Source organism: Sminthopsis crassicaudata, chromosome 4 (genome assembly GCF_048593235.1).
Source record: "Sminthopsis crassicaudata isolate SCR6 chromosome 4, ASM4859323v1, whole genome shotgun sequence".
Lineage (NCBI taxonomy): Eukaryota > Metazoa > Chordata > Mammalia > Dasyuromorphia > Dasyuridae > Sminthopsis > Sminthopsis crassicaudata.
In genome coordinates, this window is record NC_133620.1 from 332,183,266 (window position 1) to 332,202,053 (window position 18,788).

Here is an 18,788-nt window from a genome sequence, read left to right on the forward strand (position 1 = left end):
AGAAACAGTAAAGTAAGTAACTAGTAGGCCTGCAATGTTAGGTCATAAACCATCATTCTAGAGCTTAGGGGGCCAAGGCCTGCAAAATACCAGGAGGGGACAGGAAATCAATTCCATGGCTGCTCCCATGGCAATGGGTAAACACTGAGCCCTTGAGAAAGAGCAGGAAAAATTAAGCTCCCATTTGACCTGAGAGTTGTTAACTATTCACCCCTGTATCCGGCTTGAAGATAACGGAGCAAACAAAAAAAATCAGAGTCCAAATGCCTGGTAAAAAGTCAAGACCTGGGGGAGGAGGAGTGTTGAGGAAAAGGTGCAGTGGAGAGCCCTCTAGTTTCTGGGAAGGTAAAATCTCCAAGTCCGCATTGCCTAATTCCCTATATTAAAATGCACCAAGAGCAGAAAAGCACAACAGTCTTTCCCAACTGTAGTTAATTACCACTGAGATTCTGCTATTCAGGGTGTAGTTCTGTCAGCATCCAATTCAGACCCAGCATTCACACAATGACTAGCACACAGTATATACTTAATAAATATTATTGATTTATTGAGCCTTGGCATGTAATAATTTCTTTCCCCCAAAGGTCATGTTGCAAATAGTTCTCAATCCAAACCCAAGAATGTTAATTTTTAAGAGGTGGTCAGGGCCCAATGAAGTTCATCTGTTGGAGCTTCTACATTGATGAGTGGTGGAGGCGGTGGAGGCAAGGGAAGGCAGAGTCGACTTTGACATTCTGTCCTAGTGTCTCCATCTGTCAGTTCTTCCTCCCAGAGCCTGCGGAAGAAAAACATAGGAACTAATCTCTAGTTTCTGCCACTCCAATTAGACTTCCTTAAATTCTCTAATGTGCCAGATCCTGAACAGAACATACTGAATGATAAATAAACTTTGGGGGTTTTGAGCATTTTTTTTTGTTTTTGGAGAGGAGAGGGATATTGTTGAGCTATCCATGAAGAACTTCTCTCTACGCTCTCTCATTATTAAGAATCCTTCACCAGTCAGTCAATAAACATTTATTAAGAACCTATAATGTGACAGTCAGTTTTCAAGTTTGGCGGACACAAGGCAAATGACAATCCCTACCCTCAAAGAGCTGACAATCTAATGGGGAAACAGCAAGAAAACAAAATAAGTTATGTCTAGAATAAATAGCAAATAATTAAAAGAGAGGACACACTAGAATTAAGTGGGGTTGGGGAAAGTTTCATGAAAAAAAAAGTCTCTTAATCTGGGACTTAAGGCCAGAGAATAATCCAATACCTATTATATTCTTCTTTCCACAGAGCTATTAATTATAGAGGATTGTTGTGGTTATTCAGTAATTTTCAGGCATGTCTGACTCTTCATGACCTCTTTTGGGGTTTTCTTGACAGAGACAACTGAAGTGTTTTGCCATGTCCTTCTCTAGATCATTTTAGAGATGAAGAAACTGAGGCAAACAGGGTTAAGTGGCTTGTCCAGGGTCTCACAGCTAGTAAGTGTCCAAGGCTGGATTTGAATTCAAGATGTTAATATAGCTCAAAAGAAAGGCACCATCATCATCGATCAGACTATTTTCACTACTATTTTAAGAAGAGGATATTAATCAGGCATGGTGGCACAAGCCTGTCATCCCTTGCTCATGGGTAAGCTGACGCTGGTAGATCATTTGAAGGTAGGAGTTCTGAATTACAATGGCTTAAACACCAAATCATCAATATAGTGAGCCCTCATAAGCAAAGGGCCACCAGACTATCTAAGAAGGGGTGAACTGGCCCATGTCTAAACCAGAGCCAGCTAAAGCTTCTCTACAGATGGCTGCTTTATTCCAACCTGAGGGAGGTAAGGAGTCCTAGTTTCAAAAACAAAGATAGAAATGGAAGAAAGTGTTAAATTATTCTTTTTTTCTAGGTGAGAAAGAAGTAGAGGTAAACTTTTTCAGGAGCAGAAGATGTTCTGATCTCTAATCCAAATTTTCATTTTCAATTTAGTTTTGTTATTACCTCGCCAATATTTACCTCTAATTGAGAACTGATGCACTGATGGTCAGAGAAAACAGGATGGCAAAATCAAATATTTTTTACCTCCATCCCTTCTTAAGGAAAGAAAAATATGACATTCACATGATAAAAATGCATATAGAAAGTGGTTCGCATCATTGTATGCACTTTAACTACTCGAAAGATCTGGTAATATATGGGGACTTATCAACAACATGATTTAAAATGAGAGAGCAGGGTATAAGGGAAATAGAAAGAAATCTCTCTGATTCTTGGGACAAAATCTATAGAAGAGCTCTTGGGACTTGTTTCATCCCAGACTGACTGCTTGGCCAGATCTATCCATCACAGAATTCCAGATGGACAACTACAACACAAATAGAATCAATATGGACTGCTCTTCTTGGCTAGTGGGATGGAATGATTAATAACCTGGGAGAGATAACTACACTGTGATCTTTGAAGCCAGGAACAGAATCAAAACCTGAGAGAGAATTCTAAGAACCAACCTAATTTCTCTCAATTCCTTTGTAGCACCAAGAGAGTCAATGGTTCCCAAAGGAAATGAAGGCTCTTTTAGGGACACAGAACGAACCCTGAATAAAACAAATAAAACAAAGCCCTCAGAATAAAATTCTGAGATATAGGTGCCAAATATTCAAGTGAAGGTCACAGTACAAGATCTTAACAAAGACAGAGAAGGGAAGGAGGACAAAGCAAGAAAAAAGTTTTTTGCTAAAGACAGAATAAATTGAGACTAAAAAGCTATGAAACAAACCAGAAATTTATACTTCAGAATTCTTCCATCTACAAACCTAAGTGTTTTCTCCAAAGAAATTCTAGTCCACACATACTTCCTACATAATAGACATCTAGAACTATTTTATGGACAAGAGGAACTTTAATTCAGTCAGGTTCAAAATTCACTGTGATCACTATGTGCAAGGTACTACAAAAAGTCAACAGATTTACAGCCAGCTATAACAATAGATAGTAAAGAAGAGACCCAAAAATTTGGGTTCCCAGATTCCTAGTTTCAATCACTCATCCAGGGCTCTTGCTTTCCCCTAGGATTAAAAATACAAAAAATAAAACTATGTTCTCTTCAATCATTTCACTCCACCTCTCCTATGACAAGTTTCTGAACTGCATCAGGGAACTCCACAAAAAAATTTTGTTTTCCCAGGGAGATGCACATGGCCAGCACTTTAATCGGCACCAAACCAATGAATAACACCGGGACTTCCTCCCTGTTGCTCAGCAACTTTATGGACTTGGCAGGATGATAAGCATAGAAAAAAAAAAAAAAAGCTGTGAGAAGTATGCAAAATAATATCAAGAATGACCATACAAGATTGCACCTTTTCCTGTTCCAATGTAGGAGAAAAACCCAGATAAGAGAATAGAAAGCAGGAGACAAACCCAGATAAATGAGTAAAAAGCTATAAGACAATCTGATGAGTTTATAATAGTGTTGGGGCAACACCACCCACCCTTTTGGTGGGGGCAACCCCACTAAGCCTTTCCAAGGAAGTTCATTTATTTGATAAAGACACACCTCTGTTAGGCAACACACAAGCAGGCAATTTCAGGCATAGGGGATTAGAATGTGGCTAAAAAGTAGATTTGTTACCTATGTTCAGAGGCCATTAGAATACTTGTCATGGAACTTTAGCATCTGCTGTTATGTTTCTTAGTTGTGCATCATCCCCTAGTCACTTCCCTGGATAGGAAGCCTCCTCCATGACAGGATCTTACCTCCAGTCAGCTCTGCTAAATTATTTTTGTACTGCCGGTTGCTATGATCCCCAGGGAGTTTATTGGACAGACCTCCCAAATCACTGCCCTGTCTATTAGACCGTATCTCCTAGCTCATATAAAATGCCTCTGCCAGAAGCAAAATATAGCAACATTATATATTTTTGAATAGAACAGGAAAGGGGGGGGAAAGTAAGTGGGATAGGCAAATCAATCAACAAGCATTTATTAAGCATTTAGTGTATGCTATTAATATATTATGTGCTGGGGATATAAAGAAAAAAGCAAAAATAAAAAAAACACAAAATCCCAAAGATTAAAAAAAACTTCCTGCCCTCAAGGAATTTAAATTCTAAAGAGGGAGATTTTATATGTATATGTACATTTATATGTACATGTATTATATCTATACACACATGTATGTATATACATGTACAAATATATTTATATATTTATATATTTATTTTGTATTTATATGTACAATGTGGACATATAGATAAGATAAGACATGGACATACATGTAAACATAGACACATGATAGAGATAGAGGTTGAAGAATGACAAAACCCTTTGCCCTAAGGAGCTTTAAATGGTTACTAAAACATGGAGTTGATGAGACAATTGATCATCAGCCTTTGGGGGTCCTAGTAAAACTTTAACATCCAGTGCTGTAAACAGTAAAGACCCTTCAGACTCACCTGAACTCAAGGCCCTCTCCTAAAGCCTGTATACTGCTCAGAGAGAAGGAGCACAACCACCAGGTAATATCAGAGTGAGAGATCACCAATGGGCCCATCAGTTTCTATGGGGTGAGGCAGAGGAATTGTGGGGGACATGAATTCTTGGGAGTCTGCACCTATACCAGAAGCATATAGAATAAATGACAGTTATTGTCTTGCAGCTGCCGGAGCCATCTTTTGAAGTTAAAACTAAGTGAGATAAAAGTTCTCTCCTCCAAAGCAATGGAGAAGAAAGAGGTCAGAGTACTTTGCTCTACTATATCTCCTTACAGAGAATGGCTCATGAATAGTAAAGAAGGAGGTTGGCACCTAGTGGCTTATTGTGGACTACAAGGAGCCGGATAAAGCAGTTGTCATACTAAGGCATTTTCTTAACTTCATCCCCTAGTCACTTCCCTGGATAGGAAGCCTCCTAGCCCAGGTCCAGGGTTAAGTATCTTAAAGTTGTCAACCTCACTAATGCCTTTTTCTCTATGACTGAGATTAGTCTCAAATAGTTTCACTTCACCTGGGAAGGTGAATCACAATCACAATTTTCCCCTAAATCCACTTGAAGTAATTTTCTCTCTGTGTCTCTGTCTCTGTCACACACATACATTTTAGTAGTTAAAGATCTAAGAGAGATGTCATTTCCTGTGGATGCTGTTATCTACCACTACTTTGGTGATATCATGTTGGCTACACTTAACAAAAATCTTTTGAATGATAGTCCAAATGAGAGACAAGAATAAATCAATTCTAAGAAAATCCATGGTCCAGCTGACTTAGTTAAGTTTGGGGGAATATGGTTGATAGGAAGAACCCAGATGATTCAAGAACAAGCCACTTGACAAAATGGCAGGCACCAATAATTGGTACCACTGGCAGTGCAGATGCTAGAAGAGTAGGCAACAGTGGCTATCATTCTGGGCTATTGGTCCTAACCAAGTGTTTTTCTCTATTCCACTGACCTAAAAGCTCCTGTCTGTGAGGACCTGAATTCTGAAGATTAATGTTCTTTTTGGAAATGCAGGAAAAGCATGTCCTCCTTAACTTTAAGGCTCTTCATCTAGTTATGATGGCAATACCTAAATGGGGAGGATGGCAAGCTAGTGTAGATAAAGCAGCAAGGCAATCTGAGAGGAGGCGTGCCAATTAGAACCACCACCTCCTTTCACACCCTGGTGAAGGCAGTCCAGAACGCCAAACCCAAGAGCCCAGACCTATGGTCTTGCTTCTAAGCTCCTATAGACCATAACTGAGGGGAGCAATCTTTGAAAGGAAGAGATTTACTATGTCTATCACCACCGTTTCCACTAACAGACAGGTAAGCCTCAAGACCCCGACCTGAACACTGGCCCTACTTCTGACCCAATTTCTATATAGCCATCCTCAAAAGGAACAAATCATCAATATCCTTGGCACTGTCGAATGGTTCAAAAATGGATATGATATTTAAAAAGATGCATTGCTCTCTGTTTCACTATTGTGTCCTAAAGAAGCTTTTCCATTCAAATTGCTTTTGAAACCTCTTGTATCTGAATGTAAGCTTCTTAAAAGTTCAAACTATCTTGTTTTTCTATTGATATCTCCAGTGTTTACTGTTGTGTTCCTCATATAATTATGCTTTTTTAGGGCAGCTGTGTGATACAGTGGATAGAGTGCCAGGTCTGGAGTCAGGAATATTCCTTATTGTGAGCTGAAAATTGGCCTCAGAAACTTACTAGCTGTGTGAACCTGAGCATCTTACTTAAGCTAGTTTGTCTCAGTTTCCTCATCTGTAAAATGAGCTGGAAAAGGAAACAGCAGATTGTTCTAGTGTTATTGCCAAGAAAACCCCAAATGAGGTAACAAAGAGTCAGACACAATAACAAATGCTTTTTCATTCATTTTCTTTCTGGCAAGTCCTTCCTAAGCTGAAGGGGAAATATTTGATATTATCTTCCCCTCTCTCCCACTGCCATATACGCCAAAGGGAAGGGGGGAGATCTTGGTGGGTCAGCAAACCAAAAGCATCTCAATATTGACCATGACACCAGAACAAGCTTCATAATAGACAATCTACACAAAACTGCTCTTAACTGTCTTGCTACAATGATCCTTAACAACAATAAGAATCAGTGACTATGCCAACAATATACTGTGATCCTGATGATCTTAATGGTATCCTTCATTGTCATCACTTTAATTTGTGAGACTCACCATGAGCTGCAAAGATTTTTACATCACCCATCAGATGGATGAGATCATTAAAATATTGGACTTTGTTCTTCTAAATGGAAGAAGCAAAGCCTGGGATTCCTAGTCCTCCTTTTTTCTGAATGTGGTTACTCAAAAGGAATCTTACATGAATTTTAAATTTCCTTTCTCCTGTTTTTTTTTTTCCTTTACCTGAACTAAAACCTTTTTTCCAGTGCTGTCTATACTGGATTTCTCAAGTCTTCAATGTCATGGCTGTCAAATAATGGCCTTTAAACCATTACAGTGGTGGAAGATGTTCTATAAGACCATTAGGATCCTGTAAAGTGATGAGATGTAGGAGTAACATCTCCTGAGATATCTCCCATATAGAAAGTGCTAGTTTTTTATATGCCCCCTAAAAGGCAAGGGAACTGTTCCTGAGATTGTATTGGTCCGAGAACTATCTCAACCCAATAGCATGACTTCCCAATTTCAAGGGAATATAAAAAGACCATCCCACAAAGAGCTGATATCCATGACTTGATGAATGCCCCCAAAATATGCAAGTAAACACATCCTTCTGACCCTATATACTTTTATATGGTGAGGATGAGGGTCACATCTACCTGAATCAAGGCATATCCTCACTTAATATCCTTTCCATGTTATTGTCAGTAAACTTCTTTTTAAATTAAAAGTTAGATGATCTACAAGTGTCTCATTTTGTTACAAGACCAAGCCTGAACCACTGAATCAGTCCAAGTCAGTCTTAGAACAGTAAAAGAGCTGATGATTTCATCAAGTGAAAAAGAAGGGAAGATAGCACAAGACAGAGCCTTCAGTTACTCCCACAATTAATGAGGTGATAATCCAGGAAAATAAACTAAGATGAAGGAATCAGAGAGATAGGGAAATCAGGAGGAAAAAATTGTCTTGAAAATCCGGAGGAGAGATTAACTAGGAGGAAAGGATAATCAACAGTGTCAAATGCTACAGAGAGGTCAAGAAGGATGAGGACTGAAAGCAAGTATTTGGCTTGACAATTAGATAACCAATGCCTTTGGAGAAATTAATTTCAATTGTGTGGAGGCTGAAAATAAGATTTCTAAGCTAAAGAGAAAAGTGAAAATCAAGGAAGTATGCACTGAGTGCCAATCAATTTCTCAAGGAATTGGCAGAGAAAGAGAGAAAGAATATAATGGCTAGCAGGGATGATAGGATACAATAAGGATTTTTAAAGATGGGGAGACATGCATATTTGTGGGCAAAAAGGAAGGAACCAGTAGGTAAAGAAAGACTCAAGATTAAAGAAAAGTGGGATAGCAGTTGAGGCAGTATACTAGAGAAAATAAATGGGAATGGAACCAAAGATACATATAAAGGGGCTGCCCATGGCAAGGGAAAAGAGCTACTCCTTTATTAGAGACTAGTTTAAAAGAGGAAATAATATGAAATAAAGTCAAAGGAGTACAAAATGAGAAGGAGGGGAGAAAAGCCCTGTAGTCAGTACCCTCGATTTTTTCCACAAAGAATAAACCAAGGTCCCAAAAAACAAGCAGAGTATACTGTGGTGGCTTGAGAAGGGAAGAAAAAAATTTGCAGTGGTAGTTATATGACTTAGAGAATCATTTAAGGAGATGTAAAAACATTGCCCTGCCATAGTGGGGGACCAATTAATACTGGATGTCATAACTAAAAACTTTGATGAAATTAAGATATATCATGAACATAAGTGATTCTATTTCCCCACTAATCAAGAGAAAACATAAAGAATAATCATATTAAGTTGGCAGAGAAATATCAGGATGGGCTAGGAGGTTTAGCTAAGAGCAGGAACAGGCATGAAGGTAGGAAATTAGTCTAGGCAAGTCAAGCCAGACTGTCCAGCTAAATCAAGGACAAACAGGGAGATAGCAGAAGCCTAAGCAAACAGGGTTCTGACTGACGAAGCCCAAGTGTCAACAAGGGAAACTATAGTGAGTGAGGTTGGGAATTCTAATCCTAAAGCAAGAACTACTGGCTCTTTGTAGTGTATGAGTAAACTCAGACTCGCAGGTGTTGATCAGAGGCAGAAGAGGGCAGAGGTCCATTGGTCATCTTTGCTCCTGATTAGTGCAAGGGCAGTTACTAGGATTGCCTTACAAAGCATTAGACTTGATTTGGAGCAAGAGGGATTTAGATAAATCCAGAGAAGGATCTCCTAAGTCATAAACCGGAGAAACAAAGCAATAGAACTCCTAGAAGAGGTAGTCACTGATTTTCCCATTAAAATCAGGGGCAGACTAAGCAGCTTCTTGAAATCATCCCTATGAATATACCTCGGTTCAATTCATTGCCTCAGTTTCTTTGTGTATAAGTAGTTCATGGTGAGTTAGATATCAAGGAGGTATAAGGATAAGCATGCAACATTTAATTTATATCGCATTGTTTGCTAAATGGGGAAGGGGAAGAAGGAAGGGAGGGAGAAAAATTTGGAACACAAGGTTTTGCGAGGATGAATGTTGAAAACTCTCTTAGCATGTGTTTTGAAAAATAAAAAGCTATTAAAAGATTTTTAAAATGATAAGCATGCAAAGAGAGTAAGGATTTCACCAAATAGTAAGGGAGAGATGAGTAAAGATGACTCTTTTCCCAATCAGTTAAGTCTTTGGACCACAGAAAATGAGTCTTATTTCCTACCGTAAAGCTGTATTGAGCTGGGTAAGATTTCACATATAATTAGTGAAGCTATGAAAACAAGCACAAGCTAGGGTTTCATGACCAAACAGATGGAGGAGGAAAATGAATAAGAAAGCCTGAATCTGAGGATCTTAATTAAAAATAAAAGATAACTATGAGGGAGGAAGAGATGGACAGCATGAAGTTCTGTCCTCTAAAAGAAGATATTTCAGGGTCCCTGATGAATCCCCTGCAGAGACTGCCTTTTCCCCCCCATCCCTCTTCCATCTCTAGCATGTGGTGCTGAAATGCTGAGCCAAATTTTTTTCCTGCTTCCTTTGGCCAAAGTCATCAAGCCCGGGATGACACTGGGGGAGGGGAAAGGAAGAGGAAGCACAAGGTGCTCTGATAGTCTTGGTTGGACCAGACTAGCTCTGAGCCTGGCCAGGACTTTTTTTTTCCTAGGAATTAACCCTTTCCCCTTACCCACATCTCTGTACCATCACTCCACTTCCAATCCTGTCTGGAGAGGTAAAGGAAAGGGGATGTGTCTTTAAGCAATGTGGCCAGAGCCCAAAGCCTCAATGCCCAGCTCCTAGGTTCCCAGCAGGCTAAAGGCAGAGAGAGGGTGGGGAGTCCGCCAAGAGTATCCCATCGTCTCTCAGAGAATTTGGCCTTCTATTCTTTCAGATTCTATTCAGAGGAGCTGATTTCAATGATAAAAAGAGAAGAGACCCAGTTGTTGTTCTATGCCAGGGAAGCCTAAAACGAAGAGAACCTAGGAGGGCCTCAATCCCATCTCTATCACTATAGCTGTTCCCTGCTTCTACCATTAGTCACTTTTGACAGTTTCCTTTCTGCAGACAAGTTTGTTAGAAGAACTTGTATTATTTTTTGCCTCTGGCATTGAACTTTTCCTCTGTCCCCACCACACACCCCCAAATCCCTCCCACTTGACTAAAACCCCTGGGCTCTCTCCAACCAGTAAACCTTGTGTGCAAATGTCCTGACTTTTGCAAATGTGTTAAAAAAGAAACCTTAAAAAACTTCCAGATGTTCTGTTTGTGTTGTGGTGTTACCCTGCTCCTGTCTCTTGAGACCAATACACAGCACACAGTATCCTGCCTGCTCGCCTGTCTAGATGAAATACTGGGAGCCAAGAGGAACAGCAGGGGAGGGTGAGGGGAAAGACAACACTCTCCCAGACCCATCCCCTATCCATTTATCTCACTAACCCTTTCACTACAAACACATGTCTGACCACCCTCTCCTCCCAACAGCCCAACAGTGATCAGGTAGGTACTCTTCCCAACAGCCCACACAGCCAGCTTCCAGTTTTATCCCATTCCTATTCAGCAGGTTCCAGTGATCCCAAAAAAGTCTGAATGTAGAATAGACTGTTTCTCATTATCTCCCTTTGAGGCTGACCTCAGTTACAGCATCCTCTTTCATGAATCCCACCTGGATTCTTCCCACCCCATTCCCCACTGAAAGTTTATTCTGCCTTCTCAAATTGTCCTCGGTCCTTTTATCTGAATCTCCCAGTTGAGCCCTATCCCTCTCTCACCTGCATTATATTGCCTATGTATATGGCACATCCCTCTCTCTAACAGGCAGTAATACCTGACACAAGGTAGGTACTATAGAAGTGTCAAACTAAAATGAACATTCTAGTCCCTGGACCAAACACTTCTCTGGAAGATTTGCTCTCAACATTTGTCTGCTCTCTAAGCTTCTTGTCCCTTCCTATTAAAAAACCTGAGCGTTATATTGCACCATATCAATATCTATCTATCTACACAGTGTGTATGCATGTGTACATATATTCATTTACACACATATACATATATGTATAAACACAAATACATAAACATATATCTGACTCTATTCTGATCACTACAGGCTATAGTCTTATATCCTTCCTCTCCTCCTCTACTTTACAAAATTTATACTTGTTAGCTCTACTTCCTCTCCTCTTATTCTCTTCTTATTCTCCGAGATTTGACTTCCTAGCTTCTCTGACCTCTTTCAATACTCAGCTCAAATCCTGTCTTCTGCAAAAATTTTTTCCTAGGCTCCACCCTCGATATAACTGCCTTATCTCTGAGATTACCTTCCATGTGCACTGTATATATCTTAAATTTGTTCATGTCTGTGTATTGTTGTTGTTCCAATCATACATGAACTCCATGGACCTTAGCATACCAATACTGACCAAGGGGGTTTCTTGGCAAAGAGTGGTTTACCATTTTCTTTGTCAGAGGCTTAAGGCAAACAGTTTAGTGAATTATCCAAGATCACAGTCCAATATTATATCCAATAAGCCACCTGTCTCATACAAACATAACATACAAATATGTGTGTGTGCATGTGTGTGTGTGCACGTGTGTAGAAAGGGAGAGAGAGACAGACACAGAGAAAGAAGAGAGACAGTGACAGACACAAACATACACAGAGACAGACAGAGAGAAAAAGAGAGTGCATGAGAAAGAATGTGTATGTGTGTGTGTGTGTGTGTGTGTGTGTGTGTGTGTGTGTGAGAGAGAGAGAGAGAGAGAGAGAGAGAGAGAGAGAGAGAGAGAGAGAGAGACAGAGAGACAGAGAGACAGAGAAACAGAGAGAGACAGAGAGAGACAGAGAGAGAGAGAGGGAGAGACAGAGACAGAGACAGAATCAGAGAGACAGAGACAGAAAGAGATAGTTATTTGTACGTTGCCTCCCTCAATAAAAGGTGAGAACCTTAACTGAATAGTAGACCAAGTCCAAATGTACATTAAGGGTCTGACCTAGGCCATTTTCTCTTTGCTCTTAGTACTTGCTTATTTGGTGACTTCATCAGCTCCCATGGAGCTCATTTTAATGTCTATGCAGATGATTCTCAGGTCTATATGTCCCAATTCCAGGTTCTTTCAAGAATTCCAGACCTATACAATCAACTGCCTACTAGACATTTTAAACTTACTGTTCTATAGGCATACAAACATATCAAGCTCACCAAGTCTAAAACAGAACTCATTCTCTTTTCCTCCTAATCCATCCATCTTCTGAACTTTCCTATCCTTGACTAATGGGCATCTCCTCAATTTCCACTTCCTTGCCACCACAAAAAGAGCTGTGATAAATACTTTTGTACAAATAGGTCCTTTTCCTTTTTTAAAGCTCTATGGGATACAGAGTCAGTAGTGAGATTGTTGTAACATAGGGTATGTATATTTTTATAGCCTTTTGGAATATGAATTTTCCTATATCAGTCAACTACCATCTTTTCAGTTGCCCCAGTTTGCAACCACATTGTCACCCTCAACTCCTCAATCTCACCCATTCTACGTAGCTAATAAATTACTACATCCTGTTATTTCTACCCACAATACACATTCCTTTCTCTCTAGTCACATAGCTATTACCTTAGTTCTGGCTCTTATCACTTTGTTCTGGACAATTGTTATAGCTTCCTAATTAGTCTCCCTGATACTGGTCTCTCCCCAGACCAATCCATCCTTCATAAAGATTATTTTCCTAAAGTATAGATCCCAGACCACTTCATACTACCCTCCAATAGCACCCTATTTACAACCTCTAAGATCACTTATAAATTTCTATGCTTGGCTTTTAAAGTACTCTCACAATCTGATTTTTCTGGTCTTCTAACATTATTCTTCTCCAGACATTCTATGCTCCATGCCTCCTTCTTGTTTTTCAGCCATGACACTACTTTCCATCTTGGGTTTTGGTCTTCCATGCCTGGAATACCTTTACCCTTCATCTTTGAATCTCAGAATCCCTGATTTCTTTCAAGAAACTCATGAGTCACCTTCCATACAAGACTGTTCCTAGTCCCCTTAGCTGCTTTATTTTCTTCTCCAAGACTATTTTCTATGTGTTTTGTACAAATCTATATATACATATATATATGTGTGTATATATATATATATATATCCCCTGCTAGAATGTAAGCTCTATGAAGATTGGGAGAGTTTCACTTTGGTCTTTGTATCTCCAGTATCTAATACAATAACTGGCACACAGTAGGTATTCATAAATATGCTTATTCATATCATTCTCATTATTTTATTAATGTTTATTAATTTATTAATATTATTTTACTGGATCTTTGGTTTCATAAGTATAGAGAGTACCTGATGAGAAAGTGGCATCTGTTTGACAATTTATAGTCTCAGATAGCTGCCTTAGGGCACTGAAAATTAAAAAGATTTGCTAGAGTCACAGAACCAAGATTACAGACACACTAGGTCTTCCTAATTTTGAGGTCACTTCTCTATTCCCTATTATCAGGCTCTGTAGCATATCATATCATACCACAGTATTTCATATCGGATTGTATCTTCTATTGTATTATGTTGTATCATAATTATATATATATATATATATATGAATGTATACACTAAATGTTTCTCCTTACTAAAACTATTAAAACCTTACCTAAGATGACTTTGGTATAAATTCATCTGGAGGTAACAATATTAGACTAGATAATTTCTTAAGGTCATTATGTTTTATGTTTGTATGCCAATATAACCTTCAATTTGAAATGTCTAGAGCATCTCTGCTCTAAAGACTTTAATGCAATGGAGTAAAGTGCCAACAGATAGGCCTGTGCACACATAGGTCCATACATACAGGACTCAGGATTCTTTGCACAAGGCAACGCCTTCTCCTCTGTTTGATGTTTCCGGGGTGCCCTCAGATCCTATTGGGCCCTGATCAGGGCTCAATAAAACCCGGCACTATCAAGGGGCCCGTTTGCGAAAGCCCTAGCCTGTTATCTTTCTGGCCCAGGGTGCGGTTGCTTCTGCTGGCATTCAACTGAAAAGCATTAACAGTAGGCAGATCAAAGGCACTTCCGAGCCAACCCACCCAGATTCCCATATTTATCCCCAGACGCTAGTTCAGAATGATGAACTCTAAAGATAATCTAGTCCCAAACTTCCTTCTGCCCTGCATCAAGCCCTATATTCAGGAAGAGGCAAGTCAGGTGGCTAAATGCAGTAACCTTTCTTCCTCTTCACCTCTGTAACAAGAAGAGGCAGTAGAAAATTATTCCCAGGAATTGTCCAGCTAGCTCAAAGACATTAAACCAAGTGACCCCAAAAGCAAGAGTTCCTAAATTTTGAGGGCATGTATGTATATGTCATGGACCCCCCTCTGCCAGTCTGGTGAGGTCTCTTCTCAGAATAATGTTTTAAGGGAATACAGTGCAGAGGGTTACAAAGAAAACCAACTATGTTGGAATATATTTATCAAAATATTTTCAGGAGTAGCTAGATGGTACAGAGGATAAAGAGCATCAGCCCTAAAGTCTGGAGAATTCAAGTTCAAATCTGTCTTCAGACACTTAACATTTACTAGCTATGTGAATATATATATATATATATATATATATATATATATATATATATATATATATATATATATACATATATACTAGCTATTTATATATAGAGAGAGAAACAAGTTCAAAGATCCCAAGTTAAGAGCTCTTGCCCTATAGTGGTATGAACTGTATAACATTGTATAATGTGTAATTGTATAACATCACCTAAAATGTTACATTAGTACATATGAGAAAAAGTACTGTAACAATGGGATAATTATTAGGCACCTACTGAGTGCTTAGCTTTGTGAAATTGAGGGGAACACAAAAGGAAAAGAAAAAGACAGTTCCTGTCCTTGAGAAGTTTAAAAATCTATAAGTTAACAACAATTTTAAGGACAATCTTTCAGGGATTGCTATGCTAAAGAGGCAAAGAACATAAGTTTTATTCTCTTAGAGAACAAATAGGACTGATAGGATGGCACAGTAGATAGAGTGCCAGGTCTGAAGGTCTGAAGTCAGAAATATTCATCTTCCTAAGTTCAAATCCCACCTCAGACACTTCCTAACTGTGTGATCCTGGGCAAGTCACTTAATCCTGTTTGTCTCAGTTTTCTCATCTATAAAATGAACTGATGAAGAAAATGACAAAGTACTTCACTATCTCTGCCAAGAAAACCCCAAAAGGATCAGAGTCAGACATCAATTACAACAACCACCAAAAGATTCAGTAGGAAGCTTTTTCTATGGTGTATGGCTGTAGGAGTCATCTGAAATCCTGAGTGGTGTCCTACAATTGATATTCATTTAACAATCACTTATTGAAAGTCTGTTATTTAGATATTTGCTTTAGTGAAGCATGGCATTGGGAAAGAGAAAAATAATGAAGCCTGTTATCACAAAATATATAATCTAGGAGAGGGGATATACATGTATACATGTGTGCAATATATATAATAACTATAGGATGGAATAGAATATTATAAGGAAGGAAATAAACATTTAGTAAGCACTTAATGTGTGCCTGGAGATAGGTGCTTTAATTTCCCCATTTGACAGTTAAGGATACTAAGAAAGACCATAGCAAAGTGCTTTGCCCAAGCTCACACAGTTAGTAAGTGCCTAAGATCAGATTTGAAGTCGAATCTTCTTTATTTCTGACCTAGCACTCTATCCACTGTGCCACCTACCATAGGAGGGATTTTCATCTATTTATTTATTTTTGCTGAGACAATTGGAGGTAAGTGACTTGCTCAGGATCACACAGCTAGGAAGTGTTATGTGTCTGAGGCTGCACCCCATAGGAGGGTTTGTTTTGTTTAAAGAGCTGGCTGTGTGAAGTCAAAGGCAGGAAAAAGGAGAGATGAAATCAAGAAAGGCTTAATGGAATATGTTTGATCTGGGCCCTGAAGGATGAGTAGGATCTCAAAAAGATTCCTTTGTACATATTCCTCTTTTATGGAAGGTAAAGTCCTTGAGAGAAGCAACTGTTCAATCTTTTCAACACATTGTGGGCATTTTATCAAGCTTTGTTGACTTGAATTGGAAATGCCCCCATCTTTCCCTGAGAGTAAAAGGGACATATTCTAGATACATGGTTGGTTATTGGTTATTGTTCTCTAATCTTCAAGAGGACCACAATGACATTACTCTGTTAGAATCAAATTAGTGTGTCTGACTATGCTGATCAAACCAATACGTCCTTGGAATGCTCTACCACAGGTCAGACACAAAAGTCCCTGTGAACATTTGGGGTACATTCTTTAACTTTGCACATTTTGCTTTTCTTCTGAGCTAATTCAATTCTGTTTTGCTCATAGAGCATAGCACCTTCTCTGATAAGGGCACGCCAAGCCAGTGGTCCTATACCAGTGTGTCCCATGTCATGCAATCAACTCTAAAGTTCTTAAGAGAGATCTTGAACAGACACACAGAGTGATTTGGGATATGTACTAGGGACAACAAATGATTGACTCTGTCTGTAGCATGGGAAGGAGGGAGACTGGGAAACATTTCACTATGCTCCACAGGGGTGGGTTTAGCATTAACTTAGAAGGAAAACTATAAATGTAATCAGAAGCCATCCAGGCTCTAGCACTTGTCACTTAGAATAGCTTCTCTAGGCCACAGCCTCTTCACCTACAAAATTAAGGTCTCAAAAGTCCCAACCAGCTCAAAAAGTGCTTATCTAATGTCAGAAATGAGAAGGGAATCTGAGGGTCAATTCTTTATACTTGGGCAAATTCCAAGGTTATTATCCAGATATAAATGACACGAAAAACATAGGAAACAACACAGAACTAATCCCTACTGTTTAGAAAGGTTGGGTTTTTGTTGTTGTTGTTGTTTTAGTTTTGATAGTAAGGCTATCCCTAGGATTTGAATTAGCCCTTTCTTTCCTGTGTATACCCTCACCCACTCACTCCCCTTGGGGAATCTGACTTCTTATAATCACTTTATAGGAGGGTGGAAGTAATAAGGTTGGGAGAAGTCCCTGAACCTCTGCCATTATCTGGGTACAAAGAGTACCCAGACTCCTGATCCTAAAATATTTGATGCTGATTTATATGCAGGTTTAGAATTAATCTGTGCTGTGATTTAATGTTGAAAAGCACAGGCATCTTCTGGCTCCTAATCCCAGGTACTACAAATCTAAGTTCATTTTCTTCCCTTGTACTTTGCTCCCCAAACTTCACTTCTTAAGTTCATCCCCTTCGTATACCTTTCTTTCTCAAACCCTTTGGTTCCCAGCAATGTTATCTCTGGCTTTTTTTTTTTTTGGGGGGGGGGGGAAGTAGAAGGGATGTGTGGCACTATAGTAACTTCAGCCTTAGCAATCAGGTTAGGCTAAATCCACCTGGAAAAATGCCTGACTCTCTGAGCTTTGCCAGCAAGAGCTCCAGTATGCACGAAACACCAACCCTCCAGCTCCGGCACCTTCCAGTCACAATGGAGCCAAGCTGTTACCCATGGCTGCAGCTGGGCTCTTTGAGGCACTGGGAGGTCAGGCAGGGAGCTCCTGGAGCAGGCCACACACACAGTGCATCAGGGCCCCAGCTCTGTCCCCAGAGCCCTGAGCTCCTCTGGCTCCTAGCCCTGTGCTCCGAACACTCCACCATATGGCCTCCCTTGGGGAGAGCAGGAAGGAGAGGAAAAAATAAACCATGTGGTTCCCAACAGCCCCCACCAAGAGAGAGCCATAAACAGCTCCCTCTGGGTGGTAGGGACCCTGCCTTGGAGTAGGGAGGGTCTGGCCCAGGGGGCTCTGCCCCTCAGCAGTCCTCCAGGAATGCAGAGAGGGCATCCTGGAAAGGAGCAGGAAAATGAGAAAGACAACAAAATGTCTGCTTCAGAAAGGCTCATTTGGAGCCTGACACACATTCTCTACCCCCTTCACCCCCCCACCCAACAACACACACACACACCCCTCTTCTCTCCTAGCCTCCCCCCACCCAGATGTGCTTCCGGGAGTTTGATCTGAACTTCAAAACACACTGAACTTTGGGTTACTTCACACTTTTCTAATTAAAGATCCCAAACTGGATTTTCATGTTTGTGGACAGCCTTGACCAGCTGCGTGGGCAATGAAACAACAAAAGGAAAAGAAATTGCCCAGTACACACACAAACATATTCCTTCTCTCTCTCTCTCTCTCTCTCTCTCTCTCTCTCTCTCTCTCTCTCTCTCTCTCTCTCTCTCTCTCTCTGTCTCTGTCTCTCTCTCTCTGTCTCTGTCTCTCTCTCTCTCTCTCTTCTCTGTGTGTGTGTCTGTCTTTCTGTCTCTCTGTATCTCTGTGTCTGTCTTCCCCCTCTCTCCTTCCCCCCCCATCTCTATCTCTTTGTCTCTGTCTCTGTGTGTGTGTCTCTCTCTTCCCACACCCTAGAAGTAACCAGGCTTCCCCTTAAGTTCTGGTGGGGAAACCCAGACCAATCCAATAGCTTCAGATCTCCATCCTCCCTGTGCCAGCCCACACTCTGGCTTCCACATTCAGTCACCTTGCTTTGCCTGCTGGGGACAGGGAAAATGGTAGAACTCTGGCAAGAGAGGAAGACCAGAGGCAGAAAACAGATCGTTCTGGGCTGCAGCCACAGAGACTCAGCCCTCCCATCACATCACATGGCACAGGCTTCAGCAGGACACTTCCTGAACATGCCTGGACT

At 40.1% G+C, this 18,788-nt stretch overlaps 1 long non-coding RNA gene across 3 annotated transcripts in view; it reads right to left on the reverse strand.

The window, feature by feature from the left end:
• Positions 1-523: 523 nt before the first annotated feature.
• LOC141538812 (uncharacterized) overlaps positions 524-18,788 on the reverse strand; it is a 252,185-nt gene continuing 233,920 nt past the window's right edge. For all 3 annotated transcript variants that reach the window (XR_012481140.1, XR_012481139.1, XR_012481141.1), the window contains one exon: positions 524-775. This is a non-coding gene — a long non-coding RNA (uncharacterized LOC141538812). The remainder of the gene's footprint in view (positions 776-18,788) is intronic.